This window comes from Manacus candei, unplaced genomic scaffold (genome assembly GCF_025592945.1).
Source record: "Manacus candei isolate 608988 ecotype Guabito, Panama unplaced genomic scaffold, ASM2559294v1 h1tg000049l, whole genome shotgun sequence".
Lineage (NCBI taxonomy): Eukaryota > Metazoa > Chordata > Aves > Passeriformes > Pipridae > Manacus > Manacus candei.
Genome location: NW_026138097.1, coordinates 1,122,322 through 1,144,475, shown reverse-complemented (window position 1 = coordinate 1,144,475; position 22,154 = coordinate 1,122,322). Strand labels below are relative to the sequence as shown.

Genomic DNA, 22,154 nt, shown 5'->3' with positions numbered 1-22,154 from the left:
AAGGAGTCACCCCTGGGACATCTCCAAACAATATTCAAATAATGAACCATGAATAGATCTCAGTCAGAAGTTCCTGACTTCGGTTTTTTTATTAAACCATCATATGATGATTTAACGTCAGGGAAGTGTTTCTTGATAATTTTTAATTAAAAAAAGCTCTTAAGCTTTTAAAAATAATCCATGGACTCTTCAACCTTTTACAAACTTCCACAATCAACTGTGACAGTTTATGTGTGCAACTGTGCAAAAATTAGGTTATAGTTGGAATATTTTTTCATTTATTTTCTCTTACATTGTTTGCCTGATGGCTTTTATGTGTGAATATCAGAGAAAAGTAATGTCATTTTGGAAGAGGTGGGAATATAAAATTATTTTGTGGCCTAAATCTGATTGCTATTGGTCCATGAAAATATAAAAATATAAGTAACATAAAAGTAGGAGATTTTTCTGATGGTATAAGGTGTGAAAAGAGCAAAATCACAGCATCTGCAATAGAAAGTAAATATTATTAACATCTGAAATTCAAGAAATACTCAATTTTTTTGAGTTTTCACAGCTGACTCATTCTTCATTAAACTAAAAAGAAAGTGATTCCCCCCCCATTAGTTTAATTTTGCAAAGAAAAAAAAAATCAAGCTTGTAGTTGAAACCTAAAATTGAAAAAAACCCCAACAAAACAAATTCATTTTCTTCAAGGAGGATGAGGAAAGGGTGTGATAAAAGAAAGCCACTTTGCTTATCATTTTTGGGAATCCCTATTAATTCACAAGACATAGAATAACCTCAGAAAGTTTGGCCTAAACTGTTATGAATTCATGACAATTTTGGTAAGGTTTGAGCATTGAAATACTGTGAGATACAGTGAGGCCTTTGGCACATCCTGAGTTTTTGGTGTTTCTGGGTCCCCCTCCTAGCTGAGGTGGAAAAAGGCAGGGTGAGCTTTTGAAGGTGACTGACATTGGACTGAAATCTGGGCTGTGAGTTTGGCACAGCACCTTGCCTGAAAACTGTGGCTATTTCTTTCTGCCTTGATCTTGCAGGCTAATTCAGGCAAAGAACAACCCCAAGCACTGGGATGCAAGCAGATATGAGATCCAGAGGATAGGAAGCAAGATGGATGTCGACTCTGCTTAGACCAAGAAAAGCAGTAAAGATCTCACTCAGAGGAAAACAGACATTTTAAGGCCTCTCTTCAGAGTGTCCACAGCTGGCATGAACTAAGGTAAATTTGACATTTACCTGAAAACTTGCAGACCTCAAAAATAACAATGGGTCAACAGCAAAACTAGACTAATGCTAAATATTCTGACTGATTTCTCATTTGCAGCTCATGATTTAGTGATGGTCTGTTACATGTAGTGCAAAGTCAGGTACAGCTGATGAGCACAGCACTGATCACCCTCAAAGTGGCAAGAACTCCTGCCTCCTTTACCACTCAGCATGCATGAGCACTGCAAGGTAACCAAAAAGCTCTGGAACCTACTGGGAAGGTTTGTATCATGATGGTTCAGACACTTTGAATCTCCTTCAGGAATAACTTTTCCTGAGTATGCTCGACGCTGTGAAGCCATGCACTTTTATGGGTCAAAAGATTACTTATATAACATACGTACGTACACAAACATGCACACACTGACCTAGTATGAGTAAAGAGGGTTTGCACTTGTAGCAATTTCAATGGAAAGCAGCAGCACAGATACATTGAAATGTTTTGTAGACCCAGGAGAAAAACAGACACTGGTATCCCTCATGAAAAACATGAAAAGCAAAGCCTGGAATCAAGTATTTCTGTATTGTGGTTTTTTTTACTCTTTGGAGCAAAGAAGTAAACACTAAAGCTAACTATCTAAGAAAATAATAATTACGTTATGAAGCTCACTGAATACTCTAACATTCTTCACAGTTTGCTAGTGAAAAGTTACTCAGCCCAGGTGGGTTTGCAATGATGCACTGAAAAAAATCCATGATGCTTAGTGGCTCTCGTATACATCAGCCTGTGGAAGCTGCAGTGTTCCTGCTCAGGGCTGTAAAACAGAACATACTGGCCAGACACAAGGCTTCAGACTAGAGCTGCAGACAGGAAAGGCCTGTTTTCTCTGAAATATGTGAATACAAATTGGCACTAGCACTTTGGTGACATTTCCGTGGGCTCAGCGTTGTCTTTCTAACCACCACCATGCCCCCTTTGAATTAAAAGATATGCCTTCTCCAACAAAATGATTTCCAGAACATGCCAGCCAGCTCCTTTAGGGGAATGACTGTTCCTGTAGCCCAGGCAAGAGTGGACACAGGCAGCACACAGTCCCACTCACAGCTGGCCCCATCTGACTTTCTGCACAGAGAAAGTCCGCGGCTTGGAGATCATTTATCACCAGCACAAGGGATGGTGACCTACCAGGGCAGTAGGGGGTTCCCACTGCCTGCAGCCCAGGGAAAGGGCAAATGGGCCACAGTAACCCACACTGCTGCTGCTCTGTGGGAAGACTGGGCTGAACTGTGGTTTGATGGTGGCTGCAGCCATCCCTGAGCAAAACTGGTCACACTGAATGGAGGTGCAAACTGCATTTAGAGCCAGCTGCCTCGCTCACCAGTTGTGAGCTCGCTGCAGCAGTCACACAGGCACATCCAAGCAGAGCAGACTCTCGAGAGCCAGCAGGGCAGTGGAGGGCTGCTAGGGAATCCTGAATTACCCAGCTCTGGTAACAGATGAGGTTTCAGTTTAGGAAAGACAGCTCAGCAACTTTCACAAGCTCTGAATGCACCTGAAAAGGCATAAGGATCCTCTCTCCCAGAAGTGTTACTTGATGTCCTCAAACTGCAGATTCCCACCGTTGTGCTCCTTTGAGCTAAGGACTTACTCATGTGTTTAAAATAATACCCCTCCACCAAAGCAATATTTTCCTTTGCCCTATCAGTTCCAGCTGCAGATTCCCACCCAGTCCCTGTTTTGAGTTACACTTCAATAAATATACTTGCAATTGAAATCATCTTTCCTTTTTGCCCTCCCCGTGCTACAGATTCCCACACTGACCCCTCCTTCAAGCCACAATTAATACATAATTTATGTCTGAAATAAAAATCACCTCTTCCTCCTGCCTTACCCATTCCAGCTGCAGTTTTCCATTGCCATCCCTGCTTTGAGTCATGATTAATACATATGTTTAAAATAAAATAATGAAAAAGTAATCTCTGGCCTCTGCTCCCCAGCTGCAGACTCCCATTCCTATCTTATCCACCATTTCCAGCCTGTGAGCCCTCCCAGTGCTACCTCCCAGTCAAAGAAGGAGCCTCCCCCTCGCAGCAGCAATGGCCTCCAAGGCACCTCTTTGTGGATCACTTCTATCTCCTTCAAGGATCAAACCCCACAGCCATGAGATACAAGCCTTTCTTACATCACTGACACTTTCAGCGACAAAGAAAAGAAAAATGCATTAACAGTCAGTGAAACAGGGAGTTGCCAGTGAGGGACACGTCTGAAATTTTCTCTTCTCAACCTACAGGGTTTTGTTGTGCTGCCCAACAACAGCAGCTTAAGCCTGCTTAAATGCTTCAGTTCTGCCTCAGCAATATTTTCTAACTGATTAAAGGGAGCCTGAGTGACTGCACAACCTGGTGTGAGGTTGGGCCTTGATGGGTAGCCCATGGCACTGGTTCCAGCAGGTGATTCTCCTTGTGGAGTTGACAGGGATCCTGGGTAGTAATCAACTCCTAACCCCTCGTCCCCCTGCTCTGTACCCATTTATTTACACAAAAATCCTTTCACAGGTGAAATTTATCAAAAATGTTTTGTTGCCCTGAAAAAAACAAACATGTCTGTCTTTGCCCTTCTTCAGTGAGTGAAGCATCAGTAGCCTTCAGTGGGATAGAAAAGCGGAAAGCATTGGTGCTGATGGGGTAGAGGACAGCCTGGAGGCCTTCACCAGCATCCTCAGAGGAGTAGTTGATAGTTGTCTGACTTCCCAAGCACTATTCAGATGAGATCAGGTTTTGAAGCTTGTTTCCCAATTGTTTGGACATTAACCTGAATTGAACCCTCACACTATTTGCATCTTCAGATTTTTCTCTACTTTCTTCAGCAGCCATAAAAAAACTTTTTGTGTGGGAAAGGAGAGGGGAGAGAGAGAAAAGGGAAGGGAAGGTTTGGGAAGGAAAGGGAAGGTTTGGGAAGGGAAGGTTTGGGAAGGGAAGGTTTGGGAAGGGAAGGGGAGGGAAGCTTTGGGAAGGTTTGGGAAGGGAAGGTTTGGGAAGGGATGAGGAGGGAAGGGGAAGGTTTGGGAAGGGATGAGGAGGGAAGGGAAGGTTTGGGAAGGGAAGGGGAGGGAAGGTTTGGGAAGGTTTGGGAAGGGAAGGTTTGGGAAGGGAAGGTTTGGGAAGGTTTGGGAAGGTTTGGGAAGGTTTGGGAAGGGAAGGTTTGGGAAGGTTTGGGAAGGTTTGGGAAGGTTTGGGAAGGGAAGGTTTGGGAAGGGAAGGTTTGGGAAGGTTTGGGAAGGGAAGGTTTGGGAAGGGAAGGTTTGGGAAGGTTTGGGAAGGTTTGGGAAGGTTTGGGAAGGGAAGGTTTGGGAAGGGAAGGTTTGGGAAGGGAAGGTTTGGGAAGGTTTGGGAAGGGAAGGTTTGGGAAGGTTTGGGAAGGTTTGGGAAGGTTTGGGAAGGTTTGGGAAGGTTTGGGAAGGTTTGGGAAGGGAAGGGAAGGGAAGGGAAGGGAAGGGAAGGGAAGGGAAGGGAAGGGAAGGGAAGGGAAGGGAAGGGAAGGGAAGGGAAGGGAAGGGAAGGTTTGGGAAGGGAAGGTTTGGGAAGGTTTGGGAAGGTTTGGGAAGGGAAGGGAAGGTTTGGGAAGGGAAGGTTTGGGAAGGTTTGGGAAGGTTTGGAAGGGAAGGGAAGGGAAGGGAAGGAAGGGAAGGAAGGGAAGGGAAGGGAAGGGAAGGGAAGGGAAGGTTTGGGAAGGTTTGGAAGGTTTGGGAAGGTTTGGGAAGGGAAGGGAAGGGAAGGGAAGGGAAGGGAAGGGAAGGGAAGGGAAGGGAAGGGAAGGGAAGGGAAGGGAAGGGAAGGTTTGGGAAGGTTTGGGAAGGTTTGGGAAGGTTTGGGAAGGGAAGGGAAGGGAAGGGAAGGGAAGGGAAGGGAAGGGAAGGGAAGGGAAAGGGAAGGGAAGGGAAGGGAAGGGAAGGGAAGGGAAGGGAAGGGAAGGAAGGGAAGGAGGGAAGGGAAGGGAAGGGAAGGGAAGGTTTGGGAGGTGGAAGGGAAGGGAAGGGAAGGAAGGGAAGGGAAGGGAAGGGAAGGGAAGGGAAGGGAAGGGAAGGGAAGGGAAGGGAAGGGAAAGGGAAGGGAAGGGAAGGTTGGGAAGGTTGATGGAAGGGAAGGGAAGGGATGGTTTGGGAAAGGTTTGGGAAGGGAAGGGAAGGGAAGGTATGGGAAGGGAAGGTTTGGGAAGGGAAGGAAGGGAAGGGAAGGGAAGGGAAGGGAAGGGAAAGGAAGGGAAAGGAAGGGAAGGGAAGGGAAGGGAAGGGAAGGGAGGGAAGGGAAGGGAAGGGAAGGGAAGGGAAGGGAAGGGAAGGGAAGGAAGGGAAGGGAAGGGAAGGGAAGGGAAGGGAAGGGAAGGGAAGGGAAGGTTTGGGAAGGGAAGGGAAGGGAAGGTTTGGGAAGGGAAGGGAAGGTTTGGGAAGGGAAGGTTTGGGAAGGTTTGGGAAGGGAAGGGAAGGGAAGGGAAGGGAAGGGAAGGGAAGGGAAGGTTTGGGAAGGGAAGGGAAGGGAAGGGAAGGGAAGGGAAGGGAAGGGAAGGGAAGGGAAGGGAAGGGAAGGGAAGGGAAGGGAAGGGAAGGGAAGGGAAGGGAAGGGAAGGGAAGGGAAGGGAAGGGAAGGGAAGGGAAGGGAAGGGAAGGGAAGGGAAGGGAAGGGAAGGGAAGGGAAGGGAAGGGAAGGGAAGGGAAGGGAAGGTTTGGGAAGGTTTGGGAAGGGAAGGGAAGGGAAGGTTTGGGAAGGGAAGGGAAGGGAAGGGAAGGGAAGGGAAGGGAAGGGAAGGGAAGGGAAGGGAAGGGAAGGGAAGGGAAGGGAAGGGAAGGGAAGGGAAGGGAAGGGAAGGGAAGGGAAGGGAAGGTTTGGGAAGGGAAGGTTTGGGAAGGGAAGGTTTGGGAAGGGAAGGTTTGGGAAGGTTTGGGAAGGTTTGGGAAGGTTTGGGAAGGTTTGGGAAGGGAAGGGAAGGGAAGGGAAGGGAAGGGAAGGGAAGGGAAGGGAAGGGAAGGGAAGGGAAGGGAAGGGAAGGGAAGGGAAGGGAAGGGAAGGGAAGGGAAGGGAAGGGAAGGGAAGGGAAGGGGAGGGAAGGTTTGGGAAGGTTTGGGAAGGGAAGGGAAGGGAAGGGAAGGGAAGGGAAGGTTTGGGAAGGGAAGGGAAGGGAAGGGAAGGGAAGGGAAGGGAAGGGAAGGGAAGGGAAGGGAAGGGAAGGGAAGGGAAGGGAAGGGAAGGGCCTGCGGTAGATTTCCAGTGCCTCAGTCACAGAGTGGAGATCAGATATCCTGGATGCCACAGTCCTGCCATCCTAGTCAGCACTTCAGTGCCTCCTCACACCTCTGGTATGGTCAGTGTGTCTATGCATGCTGACATGAGGATGCCAGAAAATCTTTGTTCTCAACTGGGGTTGGGGGATTCCAGCATGGGGAGTCTCGCTGCTGTTCTTGCATCTGCTCCTCTGAGGGGCTTGTGCAGAAAGGGCAGGACATGGGGGCTCCCGTCCTGACCCTGCTGCATCTGGGAGAGTCTGCTCTCATCACTTGTTTGTTTTAATTGCTTTTATTACAAATACTCAACTAATTTATTTCTGATGTATTAGATAATTTTCAGATGGTACAGTTAGCAGAAGCAACACCTTGTTAGTTGAAAGCAAATATCCTCCCAAGAGATGAAGCCGTGTGAGTCGACGCGTGGACCATCAGCTAGGTGACCTGGCCCTGTCTTGCACATGATGTTTAATCTTACATTCCCTATACCTCAATTTATCTCAGAAAATCATCAGAGAAGAGTTTATATCCTTTTTATATTTACACTAGGGCTGGTACATTAAGACCTGATTGAAAGTTTGTACCTAGAAGTATTGCTGTGAGATGCAAAATAACAATTGTTCAAAATTACAGGAATTTGGAATTCAGTTTGGTTTGCTCATTAAAACAAATATCTAAATTCTAAATTCAAAATCCATCTGTTAATTGGCTCCTCTGCCAAGGAAAGTACTTTTTCTTATATAAGTAACCTTGAGATGAAAACACTAGTCAAAGGTATGTGGCAGCAGATTGTGCTTCAGATACATTTCTCACTTCATCTCCTAGGAACAGGGATTAGCTTTTCTTAAAGCTAAATGCGGAAAAATATCCTCTCTTCCACCTGTCTCAGTGGAAGTTGGAGCCCCTTACAGGCATAGGGGAGTGTCAACAGTCCTGTCCTGCAAGCACATGAGACTCGCTTTCCTCCACGAAACCAAAGATGAAGAACGGCAAGGAAGGAAGCAGTAGTGCTGTGAGGGTTGATTGGGAACCCAGGAGATGCACACTTTTTTTTTTCTTAACTCATCAGCTAAGGCCTTTGAGATCTACTTATGGAAAGTCCTGCAGAAAAGGTTGGCATTGTTAATTAAAGCTTTCATGTCTTTCTTACTTGGTAGGAGATGAAATGCATCTGTCAGTGTTTGCTGTCCCAATAGCTGTAAAGATATTGGGCCATGACCTTAGTCCTGTACACATTGCTACCTGCCCTGCTTATCAACCATGCTTATGTCAGCTTCCATTTCCTTATTCTGGGCTGAAAAGTTTCTGTGGCACTTGTTTTAAGTAGTGTCACTTGCCTGAGAGCAGCAATGACAAAGGAGTGCCCGAGGTGTGCAAACCTAGTGAAGCAGATCCACACATTACACAGCACAGCCCTCTCCAGTTGCTCGGCTGTTCACATCCTGCCTCGTTTGCCAAGCAAAGCTGTTGGAGCTCCTGCTCCAGCTGCTGGGCACAACTATCCTACAGGACCTGAGCTCTGCGTGTCTGATGGGGTATCACCAAGAGGCAGGAGAGAAGTTCTGGCCCTGCACTGCTGGGTCCACTCTAGCAGGGTCTCACCAATAGGTACATTTCCCACCTGCTCTCTGGAAAATTTGGTTTGAAATTTTGCTTGAATGGAAGTGATGTGTTCAGTAACACTGGTGTGCTGAGGACTGAGTAAACTCTGCTGGTTTCTGCCTTGGCAGAGGGTATGTTAATAATGGGAAGTATTTGGGGCACAGGGGGCCCCTAAAGCTCTGAGGACTGAGAAATCAGCTGTGGCTCATACTGAGTGTAACTACTGCAGAGTTCAGTCAACATGCACTCAACAAGAATGACCATTTATCTTAAATATTTAAATTTTGATTGTGTATGAAATGAGGGGGGAAAAAACATGATATGAAGTTAGGATTTAATAGCTGTTTTGTAGCTTTTGAGGCATATACAAACACTTTGTGGATGATGGATAGTTCTACAAATATGACTTTCCCAAGAAAATCAGTCCATTTTGCAACTGTAATGAATCATGATATACAGTAGTCCAAACACTGCTTGCCAGCCAGCTACCTTAAGACAAGATGCTAAGGGAATATTTTTCTTGATTAGATAATGGGCTGGTTGAAATTCTTTCAGCTTTGCTGAAACAGAAGTTAGCAATTTCAGACATATCAGATGATGCATCAATTTTCTGTAAACAGAAGACTGTGCAACCCACTTTATTGAAAAGGCCTTTATACTGCGCTAGATTTAATCTCTCAATTTGAGAAGCAGCCCCATGAAATAAGATGTTTGCATGCAAAATCTCCCAGATTTCCAATGGAAATATAAAACAAAGAAGAGCATGTTCCCTTGGGGACTGCACCTATCTTGGATTAGATTTTCTCTGATGTTTTTGCATCATATTACCAATGGCTTCAGGGAAGTGAAACAGCAGTTTTCTTTCTTGAGAACAAAGGCTTGTGAAGTTAAAAAAAACGTTAATATATTTAAAGTACTTTTGGCCACTGTTCTTTTTATTACTCTGAGAATTCTGGAGAAAAAAGGCATCTTATTGTATTATTTTATCATCTGTGTTAATGAAATTTGCATTTAAGGCTACAGCCTGAGAATTCTGTAAAGGAAAATGATTTCTAAATGAGTGCTTTCTGTTTCTCATGGACATAGATGTTTTAACTATTAGTACTGCTCTGATAATGAAGAGCTAGCTCCAAAACCACTGGAATCATTAAAAATATTTTCTTTTTTTTCCCCTTTTTCAAAGTTCTGTGAATTTTGGAAAAGATCCACTGGCCACACACGCAATGTATGTAAGCTTTGTAGAAAGTTTTGGAGACCCAAGAGCAGGATTGTGTTCTCCTACCCTAGATTTCAGTTCTGACACCTTTCCCTATTTGAGTGAGTTTCCCCATTGTTAGCTACATTTTATATTAAATCAATTGTAGCAGCTCTCAGAGCTGTAAGTTTTGCTCATATGGTTTGTCCTACTGAATGCAATGGGTTAGTATCATGGAAGGGAGCCACATCAAGCACTTTTGTTCTGCACCTGTATAGATCCAAGGGAAGAACTTTACTTTTGCTGTGCTTAACCAATGTAGCATATAGTTATTATAATATATAAACTAATTAATAATTTAAAAATCCTCATCTATTGGTAAATAATTTAAGAATGTGGGTTTTGTCTTCCCTGTTTGGACAATGTGAATTAATAAAGCCCTTTGCAAAGAGGTAATTCTTTTTACACACTTCAGGTAGAAAGACTCATTTTTGTGTTTAAATCACTCAGTGTTGGCCTGAGCATGCTTTAATCCTATGAAGTGTTATAATGTTTCATTGTAATGTTTTAAGTGTTATAATGATAAATGCTTCAAAAAGGTGTCTTTAACAGATCATTCCTTTCTCTCAATAAGAGATTAGCAACAGGTATTATAATTTAAAAATAGATTAAATAAAAAACATGAGGGTAGATTATCTGGGAATTTATATTCAGCCTTTTTAGAATATTCAGTGAAACAGAGGACATGCAATGATTTAGAAGAGTATCCAGAGGAAAATAGCAAATAAACACCTCTTCTCTAGGAAGCTCATTTGATTGTGGAACTGATGGCCTCTGAATGGTAAGAAAGCAAAGCAAAGCAAATGCGCAATTTGTTTTGGGTTTGTTTTTTTTTTCGTTTTGCAGGGAAGTGAGGGCAGAGAATTGGTCATTGCTATGCTTGGCAAGAGTTTCTGAATTTCTGATTAAGGATATTTAAAGTAAAGACAAGAGCTTGGGAAGTGTGTGCCTACAATTCAACTGGTTATAAACAGACAGCTAATTTTTAGATCTGAGTAGCACTTGGATTGGCATGGTGGAAGGTAATCACTGAGGATACAGCTACATGTTTACTTCTCTTTAAATTTTACATATCTGCTGTTAACAGTCACCAAGATTGCTCTTGAGGCATGTCAGTACTACCATTTCTACTCCCAGTTCACAGACTAGCTGGGAGAGCAGTACAGCAGCATAAGACAAATTATGTACAGCCACTCAGCAAGACAAAGAGTTAGAAAAAAGAAGGGTTGGGGGGAAGAAGAAACCAAGCCACAATGCCATGGGTAGCGCAGCAACAGCTGTACTCCTATTACCTGAATGTTGAGAAGATTTCAGTTTCACAAGGTCAAGGAATACAATCGAACCTACTACAGAAAGTAAACTACATAACAGAATATTGCTGATTAGCACTTCCTCTGCTTGTGTTGCCGGAAAAAAAAAAACCAAAACAAAACAAAAAAAGCAACAGCTTCTTAGGCCTCTGGACATGGAGAGAATTGCCAGCAGTATGCATCAATAAAGAAATCAGGTAACCTTCTCGTAAGTTGCTCAACTTGTCATCTGCAACCCATGTAGACAATTATTTGAGTACAACTTTTGTTGTTGTAAAGTAAATCAAGGAAGAAAAAGCAGAATTAAATTTCACATCTGACATATAAAAGGCAACACCACTAGTACCGAGTGCAAAAGCACTAAAAATGCTTGTACAAAGCAATCCATAAATGTACCCATCCTATTGCTGTGCAGGCATTCCTAGGTTTATATCCAGTAAGTTCCTGCAACCAACCAGTAAGAAAAATCTTCGCAGTGTTTTCCCAAATGGTTAACATGAAACTGTACCTGTTCCATATAAAATCCTTTTGAAGAACATCTAAAGTTCAATTTAAGAGCAGCATAGCTCTGCTCCGCATTAGTTGCCCTTCAATTTCTCATAAATGCCTTTGTGTTTCAATGTCCATACATAAAAATCCTGTGGATGGCTGCAAAATCTGTATATATGTATACATATGTAATAAATATGTGATAAAAGGATATGTATTTATTATAACAAACTCTACTTGTAACACATCACTGCTACTGTATCTAATGTGATAATCAAAAAACTATATAGAAAGAACTAGAGTCTTAATTTTGTCATTGCTAACATTCAGACACTGAGACGACTTCACCTAAGTTGACGTGGGGCCTCAGTCTTGAACCACTGGTCCTTACTCTCTTCATAGTCCATGGAATAAAATACATACTTGTAGTAGATCCTTCACCTCTTCCTAAGGTGGACACCCTACAAAGACCTGATGAATGCCTCCTCGGATGTGCCTGCCTCTCTCTAAGTTATCTGCAAAGTCCAGACAAGGACACCAGATATGCTACCAGCATAAGTAGTCATGGTAAGCACCTAAGTGGGATGAGACGAAGTCTGCACTTGAATCATGTAGGTGAAGGTCTGACCTTCTATAGAAGAAATAAAACCAGAACAAGGCATTAATTATTCGAATAGCATAAAGTTGCCAAGTCCTCCTAAAGCTCACTGTCCCAAATTATCAGATACCTTTGACTGACTGTTTATTCTTGTCCCAGTCCTCCTTTCCTCATCTGTAAAATGGACATAACCACTGTATGGAGTATCATGGAGTACCACTTCGTCTCATATTTCAGATATCAGTCTCAACATTTGTGACATGTTCTCCCAACTCTTGGTCTCAGAAGTGACCCTACATGGAAATTAACAATTCTGTACTCACTGCAGGGCCTGATGATACGTATTAAATAAGGCCTGGGGCCTCATGTCAGCTGGGGAAGTAAAAATAAATAATGAATTGTAAAGCACCACAGAGGAATGACACTAACAGAAGACTAGAATAACAGACTGGCAAACTGACCTCTTAAAGTCCAGTACTAAACATAGTGCAGTGGACACAATATCACATATTTGTTCATATACACATTCACATATATTTTCTGTCTACTTCTATGCTACATCATAGCTTTTAGCATACCGATCAAGTAGAAAGAACTTGTGAGGAATTATATCTAATAATTCAGTCCACTGAACACCAGTGTACAAGTAAATACAGGAAAAAAAGCTCTGTTTATATAGCCACACCCTCTTCTGATTTTTAAAAAAGCCAGCTGATCACTACCAAGAAAAAATACCACCAATATTCATCCCTCTAAACACAGGGTGGAGAGAGGTCACCAGAACCAGTCTTCTTATTGGGTTTCAGGTTTTCAAAAGTACAATGGGGACATACTACTGGTTGTGGGGTATTTACTTACAGCACCCAGAACATTCCTGAGCTGTAGGACACAGTAAATACACATATGGAAGCAGCACAGGTCTCTGCCTTAGAATTAGAAAAACAAAGAAAGTGAGAGAAAAAAATCCAGACTGATATGATCAAAATATTCATACATGGTGGTATGAACTCCCCTTTCCTCTGAGTTATCTTCTCTTAGGTTCAAACTTTGGATAAAGTAGATTTGCATGCTTAACTCTGGGCATTCTTATCTTAGGTCCATTGAAACAAAGAGGTTTTGCCATAACTGAATTTTCATCTCTGCTGTGAGAAGTGCAAATTTTACTTCAAACTCAACATGACCCTCTGAGACACAGTGCAGTGCATAACATCAGGCCTCCTGTCTAGGCTATCTTCAGCTCCTCTTTGCTGCTTTTCCCTTTGAGTCATATACTGTAAGATAAAAATGAATGAAACATGTTAATAGAGCACACAGCTAAGTTGAAGGGACACAAATATATGAGATCATGTAGGATTTTTGAAAGGATAACTGAAAGAATTCTTTTCAAGCAGCTGGTTGCTATGTTAAAAAGCAAGTTCTCCCTGTCCATTTGGTGTGGATATGATCTCATCTCAGGTGGTTTAAGAAATCATCTTTCAAATGTAATTAGGTTAGAAAACATGTACACTCAGATCTGGAGATTTTGGAAGCACGGCGTGAATTTCTGGTGAACTATAACTGGAAAATGCAGAGGCAATATCACATTTCTTATCTGGTGATGTGGAGTTGTTCTAGGACACAGCACTGCTGGAAAGGCAGTGTGGGACACGAGTAGCTGTGAGAACCCTGCTAACTCTTGAGATGTGCTCTTTTTAGGGACAGCTTTTGGGCCTTCTCTCTCACACGTCCCTTTTATCCACACATCTTGTATTTCTAACTCACTCACAACTCACAACAAAGTCAACTACAACCAAAAATCACAGTGGTATGAACAGGACTTGACTCAAAGGACAACACAGAGCAAAATCAGAGACTTCCAGAGGTAGACGTCCAGAGGTGAACCTCTGGGTTTGGCCAGCCAACTCTCATTGCCTTCAGTAGGACTTCGTCGTAAAAGAAAAACTGTGTTTTGCAAGACTGAGCACTTTGTAAGGCAAGGTCCTCCAGTTTATACATCAAAACATAGAAGGTGCTAACACTGGTATTTCTGTTGGGCTGGATGACTCCTTTGTAAGCTGGAAGCTGTGCTTGGCTAGCTGATGATAGCTGCCTATACATGTGTGGTAGGAGAAAACATACTGCTGGGCTTCCTTCAGCAGCTGTTCATCTCCTCCAAGGTCCCCGCACAAAAGTGCTGCAGAAGATACCCTGCCCATCCTCCATTTAGGACTACATTGTTCTAGGGTATTAGAAAAGCCTTAGAGACAATAAAGCTAAGAAGGAATATTTTGGATATTAACATCACAACCTTGCATGAGTAACATTTGTTAAGGTGACTGGGGTCTTACCACTGAAATTCAAATGCCGATGGATGCAATCACCTATACAAAAGGATTTTTCAAATTAAAAGTCCTGTAGAATGTACAGAAAGAAATTTTGGTTGTCTTTAAAAAACACACAGATGTAACAGGCTAAGGCTTTTTCTATGAGTTTTGCTTCTAGACTTGTGCTTGAAATCAATGTAAAACTTGAGTGTTGCATTGTGCAACAAAGGTTCTAACAGACATTGTTCAATAATCTGACAGGTATTTCCCACTTGAAAATAATTATAATTTTCCATACCTTAGGATATGTGTACTTTATATAAATGTCAAATAACCACTCAGCCTCACCATAATTCAGCTTTCTCTACATTAGAAAAACCCCATATGTTGCTTTGTAGTCACCTCTAGTAGTGTGACTTGCAGAGAAGGGAGATAATTTAGCCAAATACAAAATGTAAGCATAATTGCACTTTAAAGAAATGCAGTTTTCAGCTACATAAACTGAGATCATCTATGATGACCAGATTTTGTTGCATCGGGAAAAAGATTAATTCTCTGACATTGAACCCTGAATTTCTGTTTTGTTGAACTTACAACTGTTTAAAGATTCTTTCTAGTATAAACTTGAGATTGGCATATGAATACTGAGGATTACTGTGTAAAGTCCCAGCTGGAGCAAGTCTCTGAATGTACTGTGTCATTGACTCACACAGGAAGAAAAGGAAAACCTGGTAAAGTACTTCATTCACTTATAAAATATGAGCTAAATTCTTCTCTCTACCAGTGAGCAGCCTTGAATTCAATAATTATACAATCACACAGGTATAATTCAAAGGAGAATTTTGCGACTTGTAGAAGCAATAAACCTAGAAAGATTCCATTGACTTGTCATTTCTTAGCAAGATATTTTTATAAATAAAACACTAGGTGTTTCTGTAACTGCAGATCTTATTGCCACTGACTTTAAAGAACAAAAAAAATGTGGAAACAAGAAAAAGAGTGAAATCTGTCTATAAAAAATGTGAATAAATGTAGCTGCTTTCCCTTTTAAATAATTTCTGGATTTGTGTCTTACTCTTTTAACACTATCCACTTGATTAGACAGAAAAAATGTTGTTGGAAAACTATCAACAAAGGATCAAAGCAGTCAAAAAAAAGGCATTTCTGTCCTCTGTCCTACCCAGAGTCATATGATCCACAGGTATAAAACAACATAATTCCATTGAGATGAAACAATCTGGGCAAGTTTCTTTTAAATGGGCAATGCTGTGAAGAACGATACAAGCAGCAGCAATACAGTTCATTACAGTGGTGATTTTTAGATCCCTAATATACAGCCAGTTTGTGATCAATGAATTGGTTTAAACAGGATGTGATTAGACCAAGGTTTTCTTGGTCAGTATATAAACCCATTGGAAACCATAGTACTTACTATGTACTGAGATGAAATATCAAGAATTACTGAAGGCACAATCCAGCAAGAAAAAAAAAATAAAATCAGTTCTTGTTTTCTCTCCTTTTCAATATAAGTTTTAATAGGCTCCTTTAAAGGGTGCAACTGCCCAAGAGTGCCACTCATATGAATCTGTTGTTATGTCTAGCACCATTCAACTGCTCTTGGCAGTTATTAGCTCTGCATTATCCCAAAGAGAATTTTTAAGTTATGGAGTAGCTCACTCGCCGATTCCCATCACATGAAAATAGTCTTCTTAGATTTTGTTCTTGTGTGACAGTCTCAGTCACTAAAAAGAGGTTCTGAGGTATACACAGGTATGCATGCTCATGCACACTCTACACACAGTGCTACATATGCATATGTGTGTGCAAACATGCACACACAGACACACAAGAAAAACTCTACAGGTATTTATACCAGGTCTGTGTCTGAATCTCATGAAAGAGAAATGCATATTGCATCCAAAAAAAATCTCATTATTTTCCACAGTGATATTTGCATGGCCTTTCTAAGCAAAATGTGATGCCACAGACACTACAGGCTACCTGGCATGGCAAAAATTTGGGCATTCCCTCGTACCAAAAAGAAAATATTTCAGGAAATGCACAGAAAGGCAGAAGCACAGTCACAGAATACTTTGTTGTCCATTCAGTTCTTATTTAGGTATTTTAAATCTGATATTAATTTTTCAATTCTTTCAGATATTTTACTTCTCAGTTCACTAGCCAAAATTAACATCCTTGTGAGCCAATACTTCAACCATTCCCATGCCTACAGCAAACATCGCCTCATCCAGATGTTCTCTGCCAAGAACAGGCGTAATATGTGTGGAATAGGGATACATGTTGTATTTACCTTAATTTAATAATTAGTCTTCTGGATGACAGTGACCACATCTCAAACATTAATAGCCTCTATTGTGTGATCACTGGTATCAATCACAGCTGTTCCATAATGAATCTCATAAAAATATTCAATCAGTGATGGAGAGGGCCTTTGAGATCCACAGAATGAGTTTCAGATGTTTGCAAAGTACTCTGAGGTAGGCTGCAGCTCACACAAGGGAAACTCTACCAGGTGTTTGCAGTTTCATGCCTGCTGCATAAGTAATGTAACCCATAAAAAGGATTTTTTTCCCTCCCTTGGAGCAACTCTTCCAGGGGAAGCAGAACAAATAAGAAGATAAAGAAACACTTTTGGAAATGGAAATTTTGACCAATAGGGGTGAAATTCACTTTAGTGTTATAGCAGTGGATAGGGAAAGGGTAAAAGATGTTTCTGGGCTTTTTTGTGGTTTGTTTTTTTTTTTTTAGAGGGAGAGGAAAGACTTGAGGTGTTTTAGATGTAGGAGAATACATGAATATAGTCTGAATGCTGAAAAACATAATTGGTCCAACTTTGTGACAGAAAAATTCAGTCTTTTCACAAGTTTTGTGGACTATTTTCTCTCTTGTCTTGCAGATAATATCTTAAATGTAAATAAACACATCTGAACTTTTCTCAAACTATGCATCGTATTACTTCCCCTTTAAATGATTGCTTTTGATGAAATGCAGTATATGAGACCCTATATACTTGAGCTAAAGCACTGGAGTAACTGTTTCAGGTTGGAAAACAAAAATGAGGATATGTGTGAGGGTCCTCTATACTACCATACAGAAGGCACAGTGGGTTAAGGATCCAGAAAGTTTCATACTTGGTTTCAACAATGTTTCCTTTCAACAGCTGGGACTATGTCCACTGAAAGGAAGCCATGATGCAGCCCTATGCCCTGATCTCATGTTGCAGATTGCTTTCAGGTCATACACCATCACGATTTTCTTTTAAATAAATCTTCTTTTCCATAAATGATAGTTTCTCTGGCAATGCCATCTCTTGTACAAGGATTTTTACCTCTTTGCCTCAGTATATTTGTATTAGTGTAGGTGTAGGATCCATTCAATCTGTACTTAGAGACATGACAACCACTATAATCGACATACCAGTTGTCTCATTCCTTGTATCTGCAAAATGAGTCCATTACACAGCAGCTTTTTCTCGTGCGAAACCTGCCTATGAATACTTGTCCCATTACTCACAACGGGAAAAACCCCAAAACCAGCAAAACCCAAAAGGGCCAAACCCTGAGAGGGAATTCTCATGAGAGACAACTGTCTTGTTAAAATTTCCATTGGCAAACAACACACCTCAGGAACAGCTTTCTGCGGTAAGTGAAGTTATATATTTCCAGAGACAGGTGAGGATGTAAAATTGGAACAGATTAAGTGTGTGTGGGGGGGAAGTTATCCAACATTTTTTCAACATCAGAAGTACTGCTCGGCACTGGACAGCTCTGCTGCATACAAATGTGCACATCCCAAGTTAAATACAGAGACTTCAGCAGTTGCAACAGCAAAGTACAGTTGGGACATCAGTCGGACGCGCTCCTTTGATTCCCTGCCCAGTTCCAGGGTAGCCTTGAGCAGTCTGAGGCCAAGGGACAGCCTTAATTTGTGGCAGCTGGACACAGTCATTGAGGTACCATATGGCAGCTGGGAGAAGCCAAGTCAGCCTTCCCCTGCCCTGGGATACCCTTTACAGTGGTAGGAGGGAAGCTCCAGCCCCACAGGGATTGCTCCTAAGCCCTGTGTAGCTTTAGCCCTGGGTCTTGCAAGGTGTCTTAAGGGGACTGCAAAGGGTTTAATGCTAATCTGTCTCCAAACATCTGTCCAGGCACATCCTCTGATATCCAGAGAGATATTTCTCCACTGGAGAAATCTCCTATGGAGTTAAATGCTCTTACAAATTACACAAGTAATGTGACCTTTGCACTGAGCCCATCATTTCTGCATCACTGTGGGAGCAGCCACTGGGACACCCTCCTATGGTATGTCTTGGGTGACAGCAGCTCCCAGGGGTCAGGGATTGGACAAAGCACCACAGATTTGGGAGCTAAACGCTTCAAAGACATCTGGTTTCAATAAAAGTAGAAACTGGGCCAAATTTGGTCTGCAGAAGTTTCTTACAGTTACAGCACTGATGTCTTATCTCAGCAACATCTTAGCTTTTTCATACCTTCACATTAAAAGTCAAATAATATTTATGTGCATACAGTTACAGCTCATGTGGCAATCTTCTTAAAAGACATTAATGTAATGTTTTCATAGTTGAGCCAGTAAGAATACAAAATTGTAAATTACAGGGAATAATAAATCCCAATATGACACTCTGAACATCCTTTAGGATCCTTTGTTTGTATTGCAGGATCCAGAGTTGTTTTTTTGGTTTGGTTTGGGGTTTTTTTAAATCTATATGTGACCTAAGATAACAGCAGTAAAAGGAAAAGGAGAAATGTCTGCTCAAATCTCACATGCAAAACCAGGTTTTTCTATCTAGTTTAGTCTAGAAAAACAAGACAGTCTACCTTCCCAGAAGGGCCAGACATAAAAACAATTTTACTTGTGGCTTCAGACATATTCAGCAACATTCTGGATTAGTTTTAACCATTAGGTAATGCAAGATTCAAAACCCATTGCCCCTTTCACAAACCCAATTCATAAACCTTCAACTGAATAGTGCATTCATGTATTTCACGGATGCATAACCCAAGAAAAAAAGTTTAATAAATTCTTCTATTCAATGACTGGATCAGAACATGTGTCTTCTCCTTAGGAGGTTAGGAGGTGCTCAGACTGAACACAAAACTCAACAGTTATTTTCATCCATTTCTTGACTTCCTCCACAAAAGTAATTTGGCTCATTAGCATGATGATAAGCCATTTTAAAAATTGTTCATCTCACTCCTTTTTGGGGTTCACTAGTGTTTGAAATCTTTTCCATTTTTTTTTTTAATTAAATGAGAAAAATATACTGGTTTAAAAGTGCTTGCCCTCTGCTACCCTCAGACTTTGCTAAGTGAAAAAATCCACTATGACATATCAGAGAACCAGTGCAACTTGAAGACGAAGGGAGAAACATCTTAACTCATCAGGTTTCCACTTGAACTTTTGGCCTCAAAGAGAAATCACCAGGGCTTTTCAAATGCTGGGAAAGCTTCCTTGTTAGATTCAGGATCTTCTTTCTGGTACAAACCAGAAAACTTTTGCTTTCGGAGAGCCTTGCACTTATTTTTGGTATGGTGTGTGCCAAAGTGAAATAGAAATTATATTTGGTGCCAAAGATATTATGCCACTGAAAAGAAGATAAATCCTTGACTGTCAGTCAGTCTGTATCTTGTGGTCTGAAGCTGCAAGGGCAGCTGCTAAATCTGCAGCTGCAGTGACACAAAACTTGAGGTATTAATCAGCAATAAGAGCTACATGAACAAAAGCTAAGCAATGTGCACCATACCCAGCTCTAAAGATTGCCACATGAATTAACCCTTGTTTCACTCCTCTCTTCCAGGAGTTCTAGAGTTCTACAACCACAAACCCACCAGTTAAGTATGGGGATGTTGCAATCCCCTCTGTCTTCCTATCTCTCCCCAAGTGGACAGGGAAAGGCTGTGATCATCCAGCATTAAGGAAGAGGAGGTGGGATCAGGGAAAAAAGTTCTGGTAGCAAAACAATGTGGGGCAAGGATGGGCTTGCCTCGGTAGTACAATGAGAGACTTACCATATATTACTGTAATGAGACTTTGTTGACAGATTAGTTTGGTGCTGTTGAACCTCAGGCACTCTCTGCCTCTCTCTATCTCCCATGCTTTTTACTGCATTCCTTCTCAAGGTTTTGTTTTTGAGGGATGAGAGGAAGATGAGGCAGAGGTGCAGGAGGAAGGCAGTCTGCCACATCTACCCTTTGTTTGCAGGAATGTCATCAGAGGAGGATTTGGGTGCAGGAACCTGAGGATCTGGCAGGAGTGGGGTGTCGCAATCGGTCATGCACAGGGTACAGCTGGATCATAACAGAAAAGTCACCAGGAAGAATATAAGCCATGCCAGGGTCAGATGCTCCTGTGATTTGCATTGGTGCAAAGATGTAATGTCAAAAAAATGGCAGTACCTGGAATTTATAGTGGTGGACCTGAAGTCAGGATGAGACCCACAGGTCTGAAAAGGGTGAAAAAAAGGAAAAATATGCAGAATGTGAAGGCAGAATGGAGAGACAATGAGATAGTGAGAGGATATACTGCACCAGGATAGTGCGTCAGCAGCTTTGGAAATACAAAAGTGGAAATGGTTAAATTAAATTGCATTTTAGTGCTCTTTCTGGTATGCTTGAGTATCATGAATATTATAATCAAGAGATTGATAATTTTGATATCTTAGCAGAACTGAAGTACACAGTCCTCAAAAAGTGTTAGATTGTATCAGCGTGGAAATCCCAGTAACTGGAAATTTCAAAGATCTTCAGACAGATCCTTAACTGCTTCTGTGGCAGTGCTCCCTTCTTCAAGATTACGTTTTGTTATTTGATTTTTAAAAAATATCTCTGCTAATAATTAACAAAGATTTGTATCTGAGAAAACAATCTCATTTGCCTGTTAGGTAGGAGGCAATCAAAACTTTGCACAGTGAGAGTCCCAAGGGACAAAGGGTAGCAGCTCCACCGTTCCACAGTGTCTCATCAAGCTAATTCACAGTGTCATATGCAGCAGAAACCCACAGGTGCTAAATACAATCTCCACTATGAGCTTTGTGACCAAGCCTGTCCTCAATAGATTTTCCTGAACAACCTTGCCAAGGGAGGGAGTTTGCAAGCATGGTATTCAGAATGACTGCTGTTTAACCAAACCAAGCAACTAATAAAATAGCCTACTCACTGATCAGAATGACTGAAAGCAAGGATAACCATTAGGATGCCTCTATGTCTTCTGCTGGAGAACTTACTAGTCTTTCAGAGGGGTATTTCTTATTGTTACTGTGAAGAGTAGCAAGTATGACAAGATTTTCAGAACTTCATCCATAAGTGCTAATAATTATGTTGCTACTGAGAAAGGATATAGTGAGGGGGGGAAAAAAGCCAAGTCCTCAAAATAGACATTTTTTTCCAAGCCCCAAATGGCAGCTCAGCTTTCCTTTTAATAAGCATTCTGAGTTGAATTGCCAATGCTGCCGTTGCAAATTTCTGCCAAATTTCTCCAGCAAATTTTACTCAGTTTTTAGTCTACCAAAATCATATTCACCTCAGTTGGAGTTTTATTGGCATTGGAAGTGAATGAAAAACCTGAGCAAGGACTTTGGAATGTGGCTGAGATATTATATGTCTTTGCATGTGTGTTTATTCATTTTTAAACATTATTATTTATACCCTCTGGAAGCAAGAGAAAAGAAAAAAAAGCGGGGATGTACTATAGGTTAGTTTAACAAAACAACAATGATTTGCATTGCTGCTGACAACTATCTTGACTCTCCAGCACTGAGAAGTGCCAGATGGCGAATTTGGAACAGTTAGCAGCAGAAAATGTGACCATCCCAGGTTTAGGGAGTCTCTGAAAGGAGGATTTGGAAACTGGAACTCCACATAAGGATATGATCCAGAAGCAGAGCTTACTTTTATTGAAGAGGTGGCTGCAGGTAGCGTGCAGTGCATTAAAAGTTCTTCAAGGTCTCTGTTCTATTGTTTGCCTCCATTCAGCTGATGAAAAGAAGAAAGAAAAATCTCTTCTGAATGCATATATATAGGGGATTTTGAAGAAGAGACTGACAATGTAGAAGTCAGCTTAATAAATAGGTAC

The 22,154-nt window shown here is 41.6% G+C and overlaps 1 long non-coding RNA gene across 1 annotated transcript in view; it reads left to right on the top strand.

The window, feature by feature from the left end:
• LOC127476202 (uncharacterized) overlaps window positions 1–1,634 on the top strand; it is a 37,285-nt gene extending 35,651 nt beyond the window's left edge. Inside the window, exons 2-3 of the long non-coding RNA XR_007906512.1 lie at window positions 1,041–1,222; window positions 1,328–1,634. This is a non-coding gene — a long non-coding RNA (uncharacterized LOC127476202). The remainder of the gene's footprint in view (window positions 1–1,040; window positions 1,223–1,327) is intronic.
• Window positions 1,635–22,154: the final 20,520 nt, after the last annotated feature.